Raw genomic sequence first — 23,755 nt, 5'->3', positions numbered from 1 at the left:
ATTTATTAGCGAGTTTTGACATAACCACACTTTTCACAAACGTCCTTAGGACATTCATGAGGTGTGGCCATGGGCTTCCTGTAGCTAATTTTAACATGGAACATTTGGAGCAACAAAGTTCTACATTCGGCGAAACACCCTGAAACACAATGTTTGGCTAAAATATATTGAGACAACATATCTGCCATTTGACCTCAAGGCTGCAAACTTTAAACAATTTCCTCAGCTACATAATCGAGCAGTGCAGAGGCACTGAAATCAATAATACACTTCCTTTTCTGGTTAAATTTGTCACACATCTCCCCTCAAGCTGTCTATCCTTCACTGTTTGCCGTAAACTCACACACAAACATGCCATTGCACACAAGGACTCAATACACCACACCCTTAACAATTTGCCCTGAAAAATGAATTTGATATAATAACGAAATGTTTATTAAAAAAATTGTTTTCTTGTTGTACAACAAGAAAACAATTCATAGAATCTATCACAAAAATGAAAACGATTACAATAAGGCCATAGCCATCCCTTATATATGATGATTATCCAAAAGAATAGACAATATCCTGAAAAAATACAAGGCCATGCTCAAACCACTAATGAAAAAGTATACTAAGCTCTTATAAAAATCTTCTTTCTTTCCTTGCCAGCTATACCACATCAACTGTATAATCTACTGTACATAAGTGAAACAGTTGGTGCAATCCCAAAATGGAAAGAACAGAAACAACACATCAAGTATCTTCATTATGGAAAAGCAGGCCTTTCTTATCATGCTACTGGATTAAATGAAAAGGCACCCAATCCTTACACTGGATAAAAACATGGTAGAAACATAATTCAAGGAAGGTCATGTAATGCTTATTAACCAACCAAATCTCAACAAAAATGACTATCAAAATCCAAGGAATTGGAAGTTTCACCTATGACGTACATAGTTGGATACAGAAGAAAAGAATTTAATTGGATAACAACAGTAATTCTCAGACAGCCATCAGATATTTAAAACAGCAGGACTATAGGAAACTAGATGTAAAAAGTTTTTTCACTTGGTTATAATTTAAAGTGTGCTACAAATTGGATCGTAAATCAAAGATAAAGTACTACCTCCGTCTATTTTTTGATCTTCTGGATATAGCTGTCAATAATGCCTATATCATTTACACGAAGTTTCACGAAAATAAACATGCTGTGGGCCCTTTACTACCCTGCCTCGAGTACAGACCGGTCATAGCTCGATCTCTGATTGGTGATTTCTCTTCGAGGAAGAGGGCCATACCTACGATGGTAACAAGTACAAAACGTATATTTCTGAAACATCCCATGCAAAAGCAAATACACGTAAAAGATGTGTAAACTGTGCTAAAAGTAAAATTGAAAATCGCACTAATAACACTTGCACTACGTGTAATGTTCACCTATGCTATATAAATGACAGAAATTGCTTTGCTGAATACCATAACTAAAAGACTTTATTTGCTCATTTTTATTTATTTATGATTATGGTGTTCATCTTTTTTACGTCCATTGTTGTTTTTGTTGATTTATGTACTGTTATGTTTAGTAAAATGTAGTTGAAGCAATACATAAATGTTAGTAATTTTAATTTATTTGCAACCCTTGACGTCTATTACGACACATGTGTCCCATGAAATTCTATAAAACCTACGATTTTTTCCTACATAATGATGATGTTTTATGCTAAATAGATACTAATAAAATTATTTTAATACCTAAAAACTTCATATCACTTCATAAGTCCTTCTGGTCCTGAAAGGGTTAATAAATAATAATTATCAAAGATAATAAATAAATTTATTAAATATAATAAATGACCATCAGTGTGGATTCTGTCACTGCCGATCAACAGGAGATCTACTCTCATATATTGCCCATCTCTGGAGAAATGCCATGGAGAAGTTTGGTGAATCTCAATTAGTTGCACTTGATATCTCCAAAGCTTTTGACTGGGTCTGGCATAAAAGCTCACTAAGCAAACTCCTATCATTCGGTCTCTCCCAGGACTTCTTCTGTCTGGTTGCACACCAAGCATGATGGTGGATGGTTCCCTATTCTCTCACTACTCAACTATTGGCAGGATTCTACAAGGTTTTGTTCTCTCGCCAACCCTCTTCCCTCTATATAATAATGCCCTACTTCAGTTAACCTCCAACCCAATACACAGTTTTGCAGATGATAGCACATTGCACTCCTCCCTTTTATTTAATAAACCTTACTCTAGACAAATCACTTAACCTACAGAACATCAACCACCACTGCCCCCAATTCTGATCTCCAAGACATCCTCCAATAGAGTGCAAATAACCTCATCAATTTCAATGCAAACAAAACCCAGTTCTGCCTTATTTTTTACAAAAAATAAATACAATTTCTCCCAGTACAACACTTTGACAACACTAATTTCCAGACAAGATGAGATTTCTCTTCTTGGAATTGACCTGACATCAAGCCTCTTCTGGTATGAACACATAACAACTACTGCCTCATCAGCTTCTAAAAAACTAGGATTTCTCTTTCACTCAAGACATTACTTCACCTCTGAACACCTATTAACCTTATACAAATCGCAAATCCACCCAGCTATTGAATACTGCTCTCACATTTGAGGTGGAGCCCCTAAGAGCTCCTTTGAAATGTTTGACTCAAAACAGAGAAGGGCAATTAAACTGATTAATAACCCATCTCTTACCAACTCACTCCTCCCACTTTTGCACAGCTATTTGGTTTCTACAATATGTATTCTATAAATATTTCCAAGGCAAAATGCTCATCTGAAATAGTATCAATAATTCTCCCCACTCACTACTAAGTCTGTTGGAACATGTATGGCTGCCAACCAGCATACCTTGAAACCCACAGAACAAGTTTTTCCTCCTTCATTCCTACTACTGCTGCATTGTGGAACAATCTCCCCCCTTATGTGTTTCCCAAGGCATACTATATACAGAGTTTTAAATCAAATGTAAAACTTTTCTCCTTTAACAAGCCACTACTCATACATGGTACTACATACTGTAGATTGATTAATCAACCTCTTGTTTATGGGCTCAACATAAAAAGTGAAGTATCTTCACGACTATGCTACTTATATATGTGGGCTCAGTGGCACACTCAGGAATTAATCTTCGGGGGGGGAGTTGAGTAGACGATTTGAGAATACACACTATATGCATTACATACAACCTATGACTGAGCATCTACAGTGATCGCCCATATATATGATACCCATGATCTCCTCTGGCCCAGCTCAAGCAAACGAAGTAGCACTTGGTCTGTCCGAGCACTACTTCGTTCACAGCGGCCATGATTCCGGAGGGCTATAGCGTATTCCCACCTTATGTGCCGCTAATTCATATGTAGTATAGAAATAGAAGACACAACACAACATAAATAAAAAAATGAATTTTAATTAGATTTAATTTCTCTCAGGGGCTCATTTTAGTGAGTACAGGCGTGGCAAACCCGAGGTACCTGATGCTAGACCATGCCTTACTTCATGTAACATACATCTGTACTAACAGCTTGTCCATAATGAATACTTTCTTCCAGCACCGAGAAGTCCATAAGTATACCTGGGATACACTTGAACAAAGGTCTTTGATTGACTTATTTATAGTCTCAGCAGACCTACTTTCCTCAGTGCTGGATGGTCGTGTGAAGGTAGGGGCAGAACTATCAACTGACCACCAGCTTGTTGTCTGCACTCTACGGCTTCAGAAACCAGATGCTACCATCAACGCTGGTAGGCCTATGCAGCTATACTGCGTGAAATGGGAGGCATTGGAAAATGAGGCTGTGACGAAGAATTTTACAGATTTTAAAGACAGCAAAGCAGGAAACTTGGGAATCCTTTGGAAAAAGATTAGGCTCATCCTATGCAAATGCAAACAAAGTATTCTGGCAAACCATCCGCCACCTTCGAGGGAGGAAATCGTGCACAGCAAGGGCAATTAAGACCTCTGATGGTGCACTTTTAACAACCGAGAAGGATATCATCTGCAGATGGAGGGAATACTTTGAGAGTTCTTAGCCCAGGTGGCCCAGCAGTTGTGGACATCCAAGAGGTACAACTGGTTGATGACTAGTCTCACAGCAGAAGAGGTCTTTAGCAATAAAATTGCTAAAATCGGGCAAGGCTGCTGGTGATGATGAAATTCGGCTCGAAATGCTAAAGGCCTTAAATCGAGACGGCGTTCTTTGGATGACTCGAGTGTGTCAAGCTGTTGGATATCTGGGTGAGCACCAAAGTAATGGCAGACAGGCATATCATCTGCAGGGGGGGGGGGTCTCTCTGGTCTCTCTGCAATCTCTCTCTCTCTGGTCTCCCTTCTTGAAGACTGAAGAGGTGTCTTCAAGAAGGGAGACCAGAGAGAGAGATTGCAGCAACTATCGTGGCATCTCTCTGCTCAGCCTGCCTGGGAAAGTATATGCTAGGTGCTTGGAAAGAAGGTGCAGGAGCATAGTTGAGTCAAAGGTTACAGGAAGAACAATCTGGCTTTCGTCCTGGTAGAAGCACAACTGACCAAATCTTCACTTTAAGGCAAGTCTTCGAGAAATCTTGGGAATATGCCAAGAATGTCTACGCATATTTTGTGGACTTGGAGAAGGCATATGACCGGGTACCTCGGGATAAGCTTTGGCAAGTAGTACAGGAGTATGGAGTGGATGGCCAACTATTAGCTGCCATCAAGTCCCTGTATGAATGCCCGGAGTTTTGTGTCAGGGTAAACAGCACAAAGTCTGAACCTTTCACAGTCTCCGTTGGCCTCCACCAAGGGTGTGTTCTGTCACCCCTCCTTTTCATAATATATATGAACTTGATTGATAGGCACAGCCGAGGCAGTGAGTGTGTCAGAATTGGAAGATGTAGCATTGGACATCTGTTTTTTGCAGATGACCTAGTTCTACTTAGCTCTTCCACAGATGACCTCCAGCAGACCCTGGATAGGTTTGTAGCTGTTTGTGCAGAAGCTGGAATGAAGATCAGTGTAGCCAAAACTGAAAACATTTGTGGTCTCAAGACAACCATCCCAGTGCACTCTACATATGAGTGGAGTACCACTGAGGCAAGTGGAGAAGTTTAAATACCTTGGGTCCATATTCACGAGTGATGGAATGTGGGATGTAGAGCTAGATACTCGGATTGGCTCAGCAAGCACAATATTGCAGGAGCCTGGCCGTTCGGTAGTATTGAAGCAGGAGTTAAGCCAGAAGGCAAAGCTGGCTGTCTTCAATACAGTCTATGTCCCCATCCTCACCTATGGTCATGAGAGTTGGGTAATGACCGAAAGAATGTGGACACGAATCCAAGCGGCTGAAATGAGGTTCCTTCGAGGAGTTGCAGGGCTGACAAGACTCGACAAAGTCAGAAGCTCTGCAATTCGGGAAACCCTCAATACTCAACCGCTGCTTCTCCATGTTGAGAGATCACAGTTACGTTGGTACAGGCACCTGGTCAGAATGCCACAGGAGACGCTCCCTCAGTAGGCCCTCTTTGCCAAGCCAGAGGGTGGAAGGCCAAGGACTCGCTGGATAGATTATATCCAAAACCTTGAGTGGACACGTTTGGGAATCCCACCAGAACACCTGAGCTTGGTGGCTGAGGATCGTGACCCATTGGAAGTTCTTCTTGCAGCTGCTGCCCCCACAACCCAACTGAAGATGTATGTCTACGAGAATGAAGATGTATGTATGCATGTATTTTAATTAGAAAAAGATTTTTGGAAATTTTTCTAGTGTTTTTTTTGGGGGGAAGGGAGGTCCCCCCCTGTATTTCTGTATTACTTCAACCTTGTTATATCTTCTGGGTCTGGGCCCCCACTCATGACATTTTAATAATGTTCACAATAATGGACTTGATTTCAGTTAATAGAGCAGTTCTACTTGGTAGTAGGTTTTAGCCCATCACTGAGCGTTTAACGAGTGTGTGAGTGATTTAGAACTTAGTGAGATTTAGAACACTGAGTGATCTTGCATATCACTCAGTTTTGGAGAGGTACCTCCCACACTTTATCAGTAGCTCACTAAACATTGAAACTGCTCTGACTATTTGCCTTTCCCATAATGCTATGCATTATGGGATACTAAGGCAGCTAATGTGAAGCCATTAGCCTCTATATACAAGACACTCATCACATGTGTAAAGATGTCTACATGTGTAAGGCATTAGAGAATAATAGAGATCTGCAAGTTGTCCAGCTGTGTCAGGCAGACTGCAGACAAGACAATACAAAAGAACAAACAGATTATTATGTCTATACATGAATGCTAGGAGTATCAGAAACAAAGGGATAGAGTTTGTTACCTTAGTCAATATGTTATGACCTCGATTGTAGGTATTAGTGAGATCTCGTGGAAGATACTTCATGTGCAAACTTTGCTTGGTTATTACACTTAGATAAAGGATTAAACAAACATATAATTTCTTGGTATATTTAATTTAAACTTTAGGAAACTAATAACTGCTGATTTTGCCAACATAATATAAGGAGTCTAGAAAAACTAATAATTGGTATGAGACCTAACAGAGAGAGTCAGGGAAACCAGATTACAAAGGGAGGAATGGTGTGAATGCGAGTGTAAGAGCAAGAATGTTATATAACTCTGTTAATGACAGGAATGGGCTTTGTCATGGAAATGTTGACAAGGAGAAAATGATTCTGAGTTTGTGTTCATCCGGTTCAGACCCATCATATGTGTGCAAAGATGCCTACATGTGTAAGGCATTAGAGAATAACAGAGATCTGCAAGTTGTCCAACTGTGTCAGGCAGGCTGCAGACAAGACAATACAAAAGAACAAACAGGCAGATTATTATCAGAAACAAAGGGATAGAGTTTGTTGCCTTAGTCAATACGTTGCGACCTCAGATTGTAGGTATTAGTGAGACCTGGCTATCAGAATCAGACCTACTAACTGGTATCGAGTGTCAAGGGTACAGTATTTTTAGGAAGGATAGAGGATAGGAGAGGTGGCGGCATGCTGCTAGTGTTATCAGATGACTTGAATCCAGTTAGAGTTGAGACCTATTATTGTAGTAATACTACTAACAATATTTCACGTGGCAGTGAATTTGAAGCCATCTCATGTGAGGTGGAATCTAACAAGACTAATTGCATATTGGGGTGTTGTTACGGACCTGGTGGATCGGTTGCTAGTGATGAAGAATTGCATCACCAAATAGAAAAGATGAGCGTGCAAAGAGTAATCTAATGAGAAGAATGAAAATGCATTTATTCAGCTGTTGCAGGACAACTTCCTCAAGCAGCATGTCACAGAAAGAACTCGAGGGCAAAGAGTGTTAGATTTGATTATAGTGTCAGAGGGTGTTTCAGTTGAAGACGTAACTAATCTGCCTCCGGTTGGTGACAGTGATCATGCAGTACTCACTTGGGAAGTGACTAAGTTTATGAATGTTCCATTCAGGCTGAACTACAAAGCAGGAAATTATGACCAACTGAAGAGTATACCGAGTTCAGTGGAATGGGATCAGCTGCTGGATGGAAAGAATATCAAGAGTGCATGGGAAGCATTTAAACAACACTTGAATGATGCAGTATCAGAATGTGTCCTGAGAGTTCAAAGAATAAATAGCATAGGAGTCAAATGGATGTGTAATCTCATTAAGCAAGAGTAAAGAATGATATAGAAGGAACACTGTGCATAACGATGAAGTGCATTATGAAAATTATAAGCAGCAGGCTAGAATAGTCACATCACAACTGTTGTACCGAAAGCAAAGTCTCAATATGAAAAGAAACTGGCTCTGCATGCTAAAGACAACCCACAAGAATTTTATTGATATGCTGCAAGTAAAAGAAAGAATGAATATGAAAGATTAACTCTTCTAAATTCTGATGGCATGAGGGTTACAGATGCAGAAGAGGTTGTTCAGTTAATGAGTGCCCATTTTGTTAAAAACTATTAACCTGGTGTATGCAATATTGAGAACACTGTTACCTCTTCACTAGATGAAGAAACACAGGTGTATGAGAACGAGGTATTATAGCTGTTGCACAAATTGAATAAGAATTCAGCAATAGAGACTGATGGGATATCAGCACATGTGCTAAAAGAGTGTTCAGCTGAACTGGCTATTCCTTTGACCAGGCTGTTTAATATGAGTCTCAGAACAGGGAAGATTCCTCAGTAATGTATGGTAATTCCATTGCACAAGGGTGGTGCAAAGACCGATTTATCCAACTATCGACCAATTAGTATCTGATGAGTGGTGGTGAAGATTTTGGAAAAATTGGTTAGGCCTCGCATTCAGAAATGGGTTGACAGTGAATCTCTACTTTGCAATGAACTACATGAGTTTACTAAGGGAAGGTCATGTTTTAGAACTTGTTCATATTCTATAACAATGTTATGTTACCATTGAACTAGATAAGGGGAATGGATACACCATAATACTTTTGGATTTTGCTAAGGCTTTTGACAAAATACAGCATGGCAGACTGCTGCATAAATTGGAGAAAATGGGTCCAGGTTATAGAATATTAGCATGGATAAGAAGATGACTGACTGACATATCAAAAAGTGGTATACGGGGATGTGAGTCTACAAGATTTAAGGTAACTAGTGGCGTACCACAAGGATCAGTGCTTGGTCCACTGTTATTCAATCTGTACATTAATGATATTGGGAAGGATCTGACAAGCGACATACAGCTATTTGCTGAAGATACAAAGATAGGTAGGGTAATCAGGAATGCTGCTGATATGCAGTACTTGCAGAATGATTTGAATAGGCCGGAATTGTGGGCATGGGAAAATGGGTGTCAGATCAATGTCAGTAAATGTAAAGTCATTCACTTCGGCGTGATTAGATATCCAATGTTGTATTATATTGGTGGGATTAGGCTAGAAGAAACTGATGAGGCTAGGGATCTTGGGGTGTTAATAGATAGGAAATTGAAGTTCAGTGGTCATGTGGCAAAGATTGTAAATACAATTCAAAAGATAATTGCAATGCTGAAACGAACGTTCACATGTATAGATAAGGATGTCAGTTTTCCTCTTTACAAGGCCTTGATAAGACCTCACTTGGATTATTGTGTGCAGGTCTGGTCTCCTGGTTGAAGATAAACTACATTTATCTTCTTTATGGAAAATAGTACTTCAATTTTCCAATCTTTCCCATTTTTTTTTAACTCTAGAATTTATTGACTAATGCTCAGTAAATTCCTAAATTCTAGAGTTAAAAAAGGCTGAGTACTTTGCTGATTTTTTTTTATTTTTATGTTAAGCTGTGTGCTATTTCATTGTTTGCCTGACAAATGCTGTGATACATGACAAAAATTCTACTAATAAGCATTTTATTTTACATAAGTCCTGCTGCTTTTATTCATTATAACAGAAGTATCCAATTATAGACCAGCAGTAATATCACCTATATATTTAAGAAGACAAAAAGGATGGTGAATACTAGAATTCAAGATAGTCTATGAGCACAGCTCTCCATGTAGGTCAGCAATGGTAATGATATGTTTTAAAATATTTTAAAAGCTAAAATATTTTATTTTTTTTTAAGTCCCTTTACATGTGTAAAGGGACTTCAAACAACAAGGTCTCTCTACAAATACAATCTACATACTACTTTCAAACCAACACAAAGAAGTTGTCATTTTTTCTTACCATCGACTAAAGATCATTTGCCTCCAATATCCTTGCCTGGTGTATCGAGTACCTTGGCCATTTTGCTAGTATCAGAATTGAAGAATGCGAAAATTACATAAGATTTCTAGAATCAGAGGATTCAGGCCTTCCTTCTCATGCCAACAACACTAGACATATAGTTCACTGGAATCAGACAGATATTACACTAAAGTAGATTTAAATTCAATCATCTATTCATTGAAGTGTGCGAAACACTATGTCATCATCCTAATCTTAATCAAACAGATTGCATGCATATCTCCAATTTATGGGAAGTAGTAGCCATAAATTGTTCATAATTTTTATTTTTACGAATTACAAACTATGCCTGACTTGGTTTCTTGGAATTTTAATAGTATTCTCCTGCTTACTGAGCTTTGACCAATACACTTAAAGCATGACTCATGCTGTTGTAACCAATTCTTTTGTTCCCTCCCTGAATGAGTGAAATGTAGAGGAGTTGTAAATAAATTCTAATTTCCTTTTACATGTGTTAAAGCATTTTTAAATGATATCATTATATCTACCACACCTGTTTTTATAAAACAGTAGTGTCAGCATTGTTATGCAAAAGAGAAGTGTTTGCTTTAGTAATTTATTTGCATTTTGTGATAAATGTATGTACTGGATAAGGGTAGCTTGCACTGATTTTTTGGACCTTGTGAAGGCATTTGACAGATTGTCCTATGGTATATACAAACTGAATGTAATGCAATGAATGGATGGGAAAGTGACTTTCTGATCTGATAGATCTAGTGAGAAGGATAAGAGACCTAACAAACACCAAAAAAGTTTGTGTAATGGGAGCAGAAAAGAAGGAATGGTAGCGGAGAGCAACAGATGTCTGTTTTTCAGCAGATGCTGAACTTTTCTTAATACTGCATGTAGTATGAAAAATGTTCAATAAGTTTATTGATAATATAAAACTGGAGAGATAGAGTTAAGAGATCAAAAGCCAGTTTCTAGTACTTTAAAGAATAATATACGAACTAGCTGTTGGAACATAGTGGAGTTTCCATTTTAATGTTACTAGGTGAAAGCTTTTATACTTTGGAGTGTAGAAGTGCTGTGCTACATACTGTATCAGTGAATCCTCTATTCCAGAACATGAAAGATTTCTGATTAGTAGTAACAGTTAATAGGGACCTGACATTAAAAAGATGTACTGAAAATATTGTAAAGACCACACAGCATATTGTGATAAGAGGATGCCAACAAGTAGAGACAGTGAGGTGTTGGTCCACTTTACAAGGGTGGTCTGAAAAGTTCTCAGCCTAACAATGAAAAAACAAATTTATAATTTCAAAATTATTATTATTTTCAACATAATCTCCCTTAAGACTAATACATTTATTCGAGTGATGCTCCAGCGCCATTATCCCATCCCTGTAGTGGTTCTCAATAAGATCTGCAAAATACTCCTCTACAGCTGCAATCACCTCGTAATTCAAAGAAAAGTTTTAGTTTTGGGAAGAGACTAAAGTCGGAGGGAGCAAATCTTGGGAATAGGGTGGATGTTCCAACAATTCATAGTGAAGATCCCTTAATTTTCCCATTGCCAAAACACCTTTGTGGGCAGGTGCACTGTCCTGATGAAAAAATGATTTTTTTTCTTCTGCAAACTTTGTCTTTTCTCATGAATTTTTTCGTCTAGTCTGGTTAAAAGATTGGAATAATATTCCCCGGTTATTATTTTACCCTTTTCAAGATAATTAATAAACAAAATGCCTTTACCATCCCAAAACACTGATGCCATGACCTTTCCTGCTGATGGAACTGACTTTGTCTTCTTTGGTGCTGAACAATCGGCTTCTGTCCACTGTTTTGACCGCTGTTTGGATTCTAGTGTGTAATGGTGAATCCAAGTCTCATCCATAGTAATAAATCAATGCACAAAATTAGTTTTATTCTTGTTAAAAAGCTTCAAACACTGTTCAGAGATTTTCATGCGATTGCATTTTTCATCTGCTGTGAGCAAGCGCGGCACCCATCTTGTGCAAAACTTTTTCATTTGCAATTCTTCATGCAAAATATATCCTACACATTCTTTTGAAATGTCTATACTCTCAGCAATTTCATGCACTTTGACTCACTGGTCATCCAATACCATATCATGCACTTGATCAATGATTTCTGGTATTGTTACACTTTTTTGATGTCCTTTACACGGATCATCTTAAAGGCTGGTACGACCATGTTTAAACTTGGCAGACCATTTCTTAATTGTCGAAAACGAAGGAGAAGAGTGCCCATAAACTTTTATGAACTTTCAATGAATTTCTTTTGGCATTAAACCTTCTTTTACAAAGAATTTTATAACCGCACGATACTCAATTTTATCCATTTCAAGGGACACAGACAACACTTTCACTCCACTTGATAGAATGACTTGCAATTTCACATGGATGCTTATGAAAAATCTTGCCGATGGTGTTGCCATCTATGGTCGAGGCCTAGAACTTTTCAGACCTCCCTCGTATAATATAATACTTTAATAAGATCACATATACTACTGTGTACTAATCTTATCAGATTAGTGGATTATTAGTGGATTATAGAATTATTATCAGATTACATATATCCTACTATGAGGATTGCCAAGAAGGTGTCTTAATAAATTATTAATTATATGAAGAGCCAAAGGCTTCAATTCGGTGACATATAAACTTATTTAAGTTAAGGGATATTACATCCCATATTGTTTCATAGTCGAATAAGAAACTCAAAGAGTTTCATGCCGAGTATAGTAAATATATAAAGTTCAGCGAGTCCAAGCGTAAGCAAATACCTGGATAGTGTTACAACTGACCCTTTAGGGAGTGCAACACTGAGGCATGCTTATGCTTTTTTTACGCTTTACGCTTTATGGATTTGCTTACACTTGGACTCGCCGAACTTTATATATTTACTATATTCAGCATGAAACTCTGAGTTTCTTATTGGCTATGAAACAATATGGGTTGTAATATCCCTTAACTTAAATAAGTTTATATGTCGCCGAATTGAAGCCTTTGACTCTTCATATAATTAATAATTTATTAGGACACCTTCTTGGCAATCCTCATAGTATGGTATATGTAAGTCCTGTTTGCTACAAACTTGGTATTTCTAGGTCTACCTACTCACTGATGAGACCTCAATAAAGGTTGAAACTGGTCTGGGTAGTGACCTTCTCTTACTCATAATGTAGAACAGTAATACAGCTCCTAGGAGCTGGGTTTCACATTATGGGGAAATATCAAGAATAGTGATCGGAACTTGCTCCACCCTTACCATGAGTTGCCTCAGTGTTGCACTCCCTAAAGGGTCAGTTGTAACACTATCCAGGTATTTGCTTACGCTTGGACTCGCCGAACTTTATATATTTACTATATTCGGCTATGAAATAATATGGGATGTAATATCCCTTAACTTAAATAAGTTTATATGTCGCCGAATTGAAGCCTTTGGCTCTTCATATAATTAATAGTAAGACAATGTTATTATCTAATCTCTACAAATGCTCAAAAAACAATAACGCGTCTTTGGAAAATTCATCTTTATACTCTGTGAAGATGCCCAGATTATTCACAGATTGTCTCTGCTTAAACTCACTCACTAATAATGCATTCCCAACCAAATGCAATAAACCACTTCATGCTTTCACCATGGTACAAGCAAAAAACAGTCTTTGCATCCTTGCTTACCATACTATTACTACTCAAACCAGGAGTAATTCCTTGTTTTCTCCTCTTCTCATGTCTAGAAACCATTCTTCTGCAGTCTATTCTACATAATCTCCCGATTTTATCATATCTCCTCTTTTGCACACTTCAACTAAATTGTGTAACCCACAGACCTTCACTTTATTCTTAGAGAACATTCCACATAGACATGTCACCTACCTATGGATCTCTCTCTCTCTCACCACTTCCTTATTCCAAAGAAATTCATAGAATTTCTTTGGAATGAGTTTGCAGTATTTCCAAAATTTGAGTGCTGTTGCCTGATGTAGTCATATCAACATCTTTAAAATAAAAAAAAAGAGATAACTTCCTTAACTAATACATGTCATTATGTTTTTCAACATTAAAGTAATCCTTCTGGCTGAAGGATGATAATCTTCAGCCAGACTACAATCTGGTGTCAGGATTTCCATATCCTATCTTAAAGAGACTTCTGAACAATTAGCAAAGCTTCTCTACAAATACAGTTTATATACTAGTTTCGAATCAATATCAAAATTATCTTCTTTCTGACCATCTAATGAGGATAAATTGTCTCCACTATCCTTATATGGTATTTATTGAGTACCTTGCTTGTTCCTGTCTACTGCTATTTTGGACAGACTGGAAGTTCTGCTAAGATCAGAATCCCAAAACACCAAGATTGCATAAAATTTCTAGAATCAAAAGATTCAAGTCTAGTTTCTCATGAAATTGAAACTAGACAGAGTTCACTGGGATTAGACAAAGATTATTTAAAGTAAGTTTAAATTTGATCATCTATTCCTTCAAGATCACCTTAATCGAACAGGCAGCATATCTCCGAGTTTTGGGAAGTAATTGACATATGTCGGCGTATAAGATGAGGCCTAAATTTAGGCTATTTTTAGGTTTTAAACTTATGTCGATTGTATAAGGCAACCCCCCCCCCCCTCCCCCAATTTCTTCTTTCTTGTATAAATGCAATGTTGGGTATTGTTGTTATATCTGTTATTTTTATATCTATGCATATCCGTTATTTTTTTGCCTAGCATAGATTTAGTATTTACATGAATTACCCTAATTAAAAGTGATTAGCCCCAATTTTAATTAATTATTAATTTTGCATTTTTTTTTTGAAATTTTAGGATTATTAAAATTGTTATTTAAAATCGTAGAACCAGCAACAAAACAAAGAAAGTATGAAGCTCGATTTAAAAGGATAATTGAAATGGCAAAGCAAACTAATAACTGTGCTGCTGCAAGAAAGTTTGACCTAACCGAGAAGATGGTAAGAGAATGGAGGAAGAAAGAAGATATTTTTTAAAAGCCAAAGAAAAATTGTGCGATGAGAACGGGGATCACCCGATGGCCGCAACTGGAAAATCACGTTACAGAATGGGTATTCAAACAAAGGCAGAATGGTTATCTTGTTACAAGAAATATGATAATGTTCTAGAAAAAAATAATACAAACACTGCTGTTATACCAGGTGGTTTAACTTCTATATTGCAACCACTAGACATCTGCTTGAACAAACCATTTATAATAGGTCTGGATTGAAAAGGAATGGTGAGTAGCTGCTGCTCGTGTTTTAACAAGTCCAACAAAAAACAAAGAAATGATCTATGCCAATTTGAGGGAAGCAGTATCCATAGGTTGAAAAGACAGAACTGAAACAGACGCTCTGTGAGACAGTGGATGAAATGAGTCAGTCAAGGAGGGATCATCTATCAGCTGAATCGCTTACCTCTGAACAGCATCCAGAATTTCTGAAGTCTCTTAGGTGCACCACATATGAACAGCAGTCTAAGGATGAGTTGGATTTTGAATTTGTACATGGACTGGTGAAAAGCAACATATTGAATGGAAAAAGAATACATAATAGTATTTTATTTATTTTTTATTTTTTTGGATAACTGAAGAATTTATTGATGTGATGTGCTTATGTGTAGAGTATGTAAGGAAAGACCATAGGTAAATGCCAGAGAGAGAGACTGATTCTGTGTGGTGCATCACATGCAAGAATAGTGGAATAACTGGATGTTGACTGGTGAAAAATCATTTACAAATGGTGGATCTATGCATGCTGCATCACTTGATATGTTGTGCAATTTTCTGATCAAAGCATGGAATAAAGTAAAAGTAGAGATAAAATCATTTAAAAAGTGTGGTATGTCTAATCTTATGGAGTACGGAAGATGATCTGTTGTGGGACACTGATGACGATGAAAACAAAATCAATTCACCGGATTCGAACTGGGATCCATATGATGATCATTTAAAACCAGGGTTTCCCAAACTGTGTTCCATGGAATTGGTCATTTTAGTTTTCTAAGCATTTTTCATGAATAAATATTTTATAGTGGAAATATTCTGAGGAGAATAATATTTGTGAATATGTCGAAAAGCTCAGACCCAGAACGCCAAATGTTAGTGACCAGCCATGTATTTTTAAACGTGGAAATATTCATGAATTATCGTTAATTTTCATACATCGAAACCTTTCAATATTTGGGAAAGGGAATACTGCTGTTTATGACCGGTCATAAAAATTGCCTGCAAGCCGATTACAACAATGGGCGGCGTATCTTCTGTTCTCAAAACTGAAAGAAATAACATCTGTGTTGCAAATGTTAGTGACCAATCAGCTTCTTCTTCTTCGCGTTATTCCCGCTTCCTATGCAGGGTCCGCGTGTTACTTAGATGCGACTTCTTGTTAGTACTACTCCCAACTGACCCGTCGCCTGGTCTGCCGCTGGGGGGGGGATATATTTTTGACTGTAGAGGTGTATGTTCATGGGGCCGGTTTGCCTGCTTGCGGGATGAAAAACGCCAGATAAACTGGCGGAAAAAGCCCTACTGACCGCACCCAAGACCGGCTAACTTGGCTATGCCTGAGGAAGATCCTCAAATTCCTCACGGTTAGTGACCAATCAGCAAGGAAGTATAAAGAAAATTTTTCCACTAAAATTGAAGATCAAGGTAGTCTGTATCCAGTTCTCAAATCTAGTAATACTGAATACTTTCTTCGCAAGTTCGTATTGTAGGGTGAAAGTTTCGAAACCGTAGTGCCATGATTTTTTAAAAGTAATAGGCCTGCAGATTTAAATTTTAATATGAATAAGAGACAAGGGACTTTGTTTAATTTTGGTATTAAGAAATCTCTTATTGAAGGTATTTGTGACGCAACAGATAGTGAGTCATCCATCACCAGCCTACAAAGCGATCTCCATTATCTAAAAAAGGAGGGGGAAAGCTATCAGCATATAGGAGAAAAAGTCTGCATACACTCGTAAGTACTTATAATATTATATTATAAATTTTTGGTGATCAGAATGGGATATGTTAATGAAAATCAACAAAAATTAATTTAATGATGTTTATGCTTAATCGATGTTTAATTAATTATTAATTAACGATCAATTTTAATTAATAATAAAAATCAGCTAAATTAACAATTAATTATTAATTAATACATTACAAAATAACCAAGGTGTTCTGTGAAAATTTCAGGATTTGTGAAGTGTTCCGTTGTAGGAAAAGTTTGGGAAACGCTGATTTAAACAATGAATCTGAAGAACTATTTTCAACAGATGATGAAGAAAATTAACATATTAAGACTTACCATCTATTGTAATATTTTAAATAAATTTATGTAACAAAAAATTAATCTGATTTGTTTATAAACAGTGCCTATTTTCTTATATAACGATGTATTGTAACTACCTAAATGTTCATCCAAAAATTAAGCTTTCCTTTTTATACTCACCGTATAAGAGCCAATGATTTCGAGGGGTTTTCTGTAGTATTTGAGTCGTCTTATATGCCAACATATACAGTATATATATATACTGTCTCTCTCTCTCTCTCTCCCTAAATGATGCCGATATTACAGTGAGAAAATAGAGGAGCTTTTAATAAATTCAAATTTCCCTTACATGTGTTAAACCATAGTTTTCAAGGTATTTCATTCAGAGTATATTCCATTATTGAATATATTGTTTTGCAGTATATTCCATTAACTTCAACCTTCTTATCCAATTCATATTTACGAATTTAGGGACAGAAAACACACATGTTGAAATTATTAGTTTACTTATTATTAATAAAATAACAATTGACGTTTCGACCCCTGTATTGAGGTCATCATCAGAAAAATATGTATATGAAAACAAGCTACATGCTCTTGCACTCTACAAAGGTAAATGGAATCTACACTGTTAATTGATCTTTTACTTAGCCTGACCTCTAGTGGTAAAAAAATAACTACAATAAACCCTGCTAAAATCTTCCCGTACTAAGATTTTCTTCTGGATTTGTACAGTTCAGGTTGCTACTGAATGTTAAAAAAAGAAGGTACAGCCATTAGTTATAAATGAAATTAAAAATGCCAAGGATTTATGTGATTGTTTAATCCTTTATTCAAATATAAGCAAACAAAATTTGCACATGAAGTTTCCTCATGGCTAGAATACAGGTATCTCTTGCTTAACGGGATTTTGCTTAACGGGGGATTTAATTAACGTGCCTAAATTAATTCCGGCAATCCCTTAATATACATGACAAGAGTTTTGATTAATGCGCTTTTAACCCTGCAGAGCTCGTAGCTGATCTGACAGATACATGCAAAATGTTTAATAAGTTATAAATATTCTTACACATTCAGCATATAGCTTGGAGGTCATAAGTAGCTGTGCATTCATATGTTACGAGTGATATTCCGCACTGTTTTTTGCTGTCAGTTTGGCTTAACACATGTTATGTAAAGGTTTGTGATATTTGACAGTAAATTGTATCTAAGAGATACCGCGATCTCCAGTGTCAGTATAGTATGGTTTAGTTGTTGTTGTTGTTTTTTATTCTTTGTTCAATAATTTCTAGATTGTAACTGAAAATAAATAAACCACCATGTATTACTGAAATAGAGAGCCAAAGGCTTATTTATCATACATGTCCTCTAGGAGATGTGCTTTACATTATGGAAAATACTAAGGAAAGTGATCTGGAGCTTATTCCACCTTTACTACAAGATGCCCATAAGGTTGCTTATGCTTGCATCTGCTGAAACTTTTAGTTTCTATATATTCGGCACGAAACTCTTGTAGTTTCTATATTCAGCTATGAAATAATGTTGGATTCAATATCCACTTAATTTGTATCATCATGTATTATATTCGCAGTATTTTTTCTTTATGTTTTATTGTTTGTTTGCCGAGGTCTAGAGAGTCATTTTGCTTGTTATCATAGAATTTATGCCGATAAGAAAAAAACTAAAGCTGTTCAAATGACTCTTGATAACTTCTTTTGATAAAAAAATTGCAGTAATAATGTAGGTACAAGAATTTATTAAACATTTACTTTGCATTCATTTTTTATCTTTCCTAAAAGAGTACCATATAAAATGGATTATTAATACAGTAATCGATCATGGACGAATTGTAATTTTTACCATTGATTATTAGATTTGATTAACGCAATTTTGATATACGCGGTAACATCGAGGGATTAATTAACCGCGTTAATCGAGGGATACCTGTACTTGTATATAGAGGCTAATGACTTCAAATTAATTGCCTTAGTAACATCATATGAAAACTTTGCATATACTTGGATAAAGGATTAAACAAGAATATAAATTCTCAGCATTGTTAATTTATAACCAAGTAGGTTATAAATTCCCAGTTTTTTCTCCAGTGAACTGGCAAGCATCATTCTTCCACTTGCTGTTAGGGCCTGTTAAAACAAAAACAGCACTATCCAACATCAAGCAAGTATCATGCAAATTCATGGTACCTGCTTCTCCTATTCCTCATTTATTCCATCTACTTCTGTCCTTTGGAACAGCCTCCCCCATGATATGTTTCCCAACAATTCCAACCTTACAGCTCTTTAAGAAGAATGTCAGTAGATTTCTTCTTTCTCAACCCTTATTTGCACCTCACATATAGCAATGATGTGCTATAGGTTTTTTCACCCGTTGTGTCTGTGGGAAAAATTATATATATACAAGGGTTGTTTGAAAAGTTTGATAAAAAAAAAAAGTTAAACACATTTTTTTTTGGAAAAAAATCATCTTTATTTCTCAACATAGTCTCCACCGATGTCTACACATTTGGTCCAGCGAGTTTCCAATTTTTTCATCCCATGATATGTTTCCCAACAATTCCAACCTTACAGCTCTTTAAGAAGAATGTCAGTAGATTGCCGGAGAATACACATTTGGTCCAGCGAGTTTCCAATTTTTTCATCCCATCTAAAAAGTGGGATTTGTCAAATTGTGAAAAACAGTCAATGACAACTTTGATGACATCCTCGTTTGATGAAAATTTTTTCCCACCAAGCCAAGTCCGGAGAATATAGTGGATGTGGAACCAATTCGAACCTCAATTCGTGCAATTTTGCCATTGCGACAGCCAATGTGTGAGACTGTGCAGTGTCTTGATAAAAGAGAACTTTTGTGTGCCAATCTTGGCTGTTTTTTCTTCAATTCTTTTAAATGGTGCAACAATAATGCATAATAGACTCCTGTTATTGTCTTAACCTTTTCCAAATAGTCTATTATGATAACTCCTTGGGAATCCCAAAAAACAGTGGCCATCACCTTCCCAGCTGACAAAATGGTCTTTGCCTTTTTTGGTACTCTTTGATCGGGCATTGTCCACTGTTTTGACTGCTGCTTGGACTCAGGTGTCTAGTGGTGATCCAAGTGTTGTCTACAGTCATGAATTGACACAAAAAAATCCTGTGAATTGCGATTAAACATTGCCAAACACTGCGTTGAATGTCTTTTCACATGCGTTTTTGATCGACAGTCAACGATCATGGCATCCATTGTGCACACAGCTTTTTCATATGCAATTTTTCATGCAGGATATTATTCTTCCATTTAGTTGAGATGCCTGCAATCTCATGCAACTTCACTTGGCAGTCTTCCATAAAGATACCATGGATTTTGTCAATCATTTCCTTCGTAGTGACCTGTCGGGCGTCTGGAGCATGCTTCATCTTCGATGGACTTACGACCACATTTAAACTCATTTATCCAAAAATAAATAGTCTTTAATTCTAGTGCAAAGTCCACATGAACTGCATCTAACTCGGCTTTGATCTGCATGGCTGTCCACTTCTTCAAATAAGTGTTTCGTCACTGCACGAAACAAAAAACTAAAAATACAAAAAACTAAAAATGGAGAAAAAACCTGTTTTTCTCCATTTTTATGAAAAATGCGAACACGGTCATTTTAAATGTTTGCCAAACGAGAACTATGCATCGCACGTGGCCAAAATTTTGCCAGAGGTCATGAAAAAGATGACACATGCCAACACTGGTATGAATGAACGAACTGTGTTGCCGTCTGTTGGAAATTTACCAAACTTTTCAAACAACCCTCATGTGTGTGTGTCTCGAAAATTCTTGTCGAGGTGTATATATATATATATATATATAAAATTAATTTAACTGACTAGAACCCGAGAAAGTATAACAAAAACCTTTAATAAATCACGACTACTTTCATCTGTGCTCCGACTTCTTCAGGTGAGAAATAAAAAACATAAGAGATAAAAATAACAAGGTAAAAAACATGGACTTTCCAGCTTAATAAAAAGAAGTAGAATAGTAACAGTCATGTTTGAATAGGTGACTGCGTGCTACCATTGACATGAGTTGAATGTGTGCAACAGCTAATTTTAGAGTGCTAGTATACTGGATTACTGTGCTATGGGAATCAGGCAAATTGTAGCTTAGATTGTTGTTCAAGTGTAAGGGTCCAGAACTATTTCTTTTGATTTGATAATTCTTCTTTCAAATTCATCCTTGGATATATATAAATTAGTAGTGCGTTCCCAATCAACTTGGCATGGCTGTTCTTCAAGGTTAGAGTTTGCCGAGAAGAGGACATGACCGGAAAGGGCACTCGCTCGTGTTCTACTGTAAGAGATGTCACGTCTATGTTTCTCAAGACGAAGTGAAACAGATTTATCTGTCTGGCCAAAATAAGGTCGACCACGGTCGCACATAACTTTATAAACACCAGGAAAATGCAGTTGGTTGTGTTTTGGTTGACTCAGAAAAGAACGAAGTTTTGGCAGAGTAGTATAGTCGGTCTTTATGTTGAATTTCTTCATAATCCTAGATAGTTTTGGGGTAAGAGAGCTGATAAATGGTAACTGTATATGAGTGATAGGGTTGGATTCATCTTCTTGTCGAGGTTGTTGGCATGGTCTCAAACGTTTAGTGATGTTATGAGATAAATATCCATTATTTAAGAAGGTGTTTTTCAGAAAGTTAAGCTCTATTTGAAGGTCTTCTTCTGTGGAAGTGAGACATCTTGCTCGGTGGGCAAGGTGGAGATGATGCCCAGTTTCTGAAGAGGGAAGTGATGAGAAGAGGCATGCAAATATATATATATATCCTATTTTTATTGCATTTGTTACATAATCCAAAAACCATGCTCTAGACACCAAACATGGAACTTTTTTTCAAGCCACTTCAGACCTCGAATAAATGGTGTGGTTATCTCGCACTGGAAAATGAAATTCATCTCAAGACTCTCTTTAATAACATTGTTAGCATCCAGGAATGTGTTAGCAGAGCTAATATCAGGCGGTATGGTCACTTAAACAGAATAGAAGAGAAAAGATTAGCAAAACAAGTATTCTTTGCCGGGTTGGCAGGAAAAAGACCCAGAGGAAGGCCAAGGTGGATTGATACGGTAAAAAGTGTCTTATAAGATAGAAATTATAAGATCTGATAATGCTGGAGTCTTGACAGGTAATGGATTAATTTGGAGGAAAATTGTAGATAGGAAGTTAGTAATGATGTAAATTTTTCATGTAGTACTATCATATCCTGTACACCCCTTGAGGGGGTACAGGTCAGGAATTTGATGATGATGACTCTTTTTAACTAAAATTGAAATTCTTATTCTATTAAAAGGACATGAACTTGCACCAGTTCCAAAGAAAATACCTTACTTAAACTCCACAACATTAAATATAATATATTCACTCTCTCTAGTGTGGATGCCAACAAATTCTGTCTGTATCTTCTCATCATCATCATAACACTAATTATGGGTGTAGACCATATTGGTCTGTTCTGGTCTCATTATTCATCCAAAATCTTTTTTGAGGTCTACCCTGCCTTCTCTTTCCAATTGGCTTATATTTTAGTATTTGTTTAGGATGTCAGGTGTTGGCCATTCAGTTTACATTTTAATCCATTTTTGTTGATAATTGTTTAGTTTTTCTTCTGTTGATTTTGTTTTTAGTTCTTTTAAAATGTCTTCATTCCTTTTTTGATCTAATAATGTGTATTTTGCAGTTCTTCTCATAAATATCATTTCATTATTGCCCAAATTTCACTGCCATATAATAATGTGGGCACTGCTAAAGTATTGTATATTTTCAAGTGTGTTTCTTTTTGTACTATATTTGGGTTGAGTGTTCTATTTATCAGGCCTATAATCTGTAAAAATTTTGAAGTTTTTAATTTTATGTCTTTTTCTCCTTCATATGATATTTCACATCCAATATAACTAAAAGTATTTATCTGTTCTATTATTTTATTATTAATAACTATTTCGCTTCTAATTGGAGTTTGTCCACAAAATGCCATTGTTTTAGTTTTATCTATGGAAATTTTCATTCCAAACTGTTCTACTACAGGGTGTCCCAAAATTCACGCAAGAAGTAATTTTGATAGAAAACACAGGTTTTTAATTAAAAATTGTAATTTCTTATTGATTCATAAGGTATACGCTATACGGTTATGCATGGAATAGCATATCGGGTAAATGGCCTCCACGGCTTTGCTGGCACATATGCACTCTTTTGTCGAAATTTTCCATGACCGTTTTGCATAAATGTGGCTGAATTTCATTGATACAGCGCTCAATTTCCTCCTTCAAGGCATGGGCTTGTTGGCATAAACCTTAGACTTCAAAAAACCCCAAAGAAAAAAGTTCAACACTGTTAAGTCACATGATCTGGACGGCCAATTCTGATCACCAAAACAGGAAATTACACGACCAGGAAATGACTCGTGCAGTAATTGAATTGTTTCTCGTGCTGTATGGCATGTGGCACCGTCTTGTTGAAACCACGTCGTCCACATTCATATCTTGCAATTTAGGCACAAAAAACTGGATTATCATGTTGCGATAGCGAGCACCATTAACTGTTATTGCCTTAGCCGCATTTTCGAAGAAGAATGGACCGATGATGCCTCCAGCCCAAAATCCGCACCAAACAGTGAAACGTTGTGGATGCATTTGTTTCTCAACAATCACTCGTGGATTTTCTGAACCCCAAATGTGATAATTTTGTCGATTAACGAAGCCATCAAGATGAAAATTAGCCTCATCGCTGAAGATGATTTTGTTCGAA

General features: G+C 36.7%; 1 protein-coding gene across 6 annotated transcripts in view; it reads right to left on the bottom strand.

Moving 5' to 3' along the window:
- The window catches only part of sloth2 (ubiquinol-cytochrome c reductase complex assembly factor 6 sloth 2), a 369,803-nt gene that overhangs the window by 18,841 nt on the left and 327,207 nt on the right, over window positions 1–23,755 (bottom strand). Inside the window, exon 3 of one of the 6 annotated variants that reach the window (XR_016548293.1) lies at window positions 9,660–9,824. The exons of the other annotated variants lie outside the window; for them this stretch is intronic. The gene's annotated coding sequence lies outside the window, so the exon portion shown is untranslated. The remainder of the gene's footprint in view (window positions 1–9,659; window positions 9,825–23,755) is intronic. 6 annotated transcript variants of the gene reach the window in all.

This window comes from Typopeltis vanoorti, chromosome 5 (assembly GCF_054136105.1).
Source record: "Typopeltis vanoorti isolate ZY-2024b chromosome 5, IOZ_Tvanoo_1.0, whole genome shotgun sequence".
Taxonomy (NCBI): Eukaryota; Metazoa; Arthropoda; class Arachnida; order Uropygi; family Thelyphonidae; genus Typopeltis; species Typopeltis vanoorti.
Note: the sequence above shows the minus strand (reverse complement) of the source record. Positions and strands in the feature narration are given on the sequence as shown.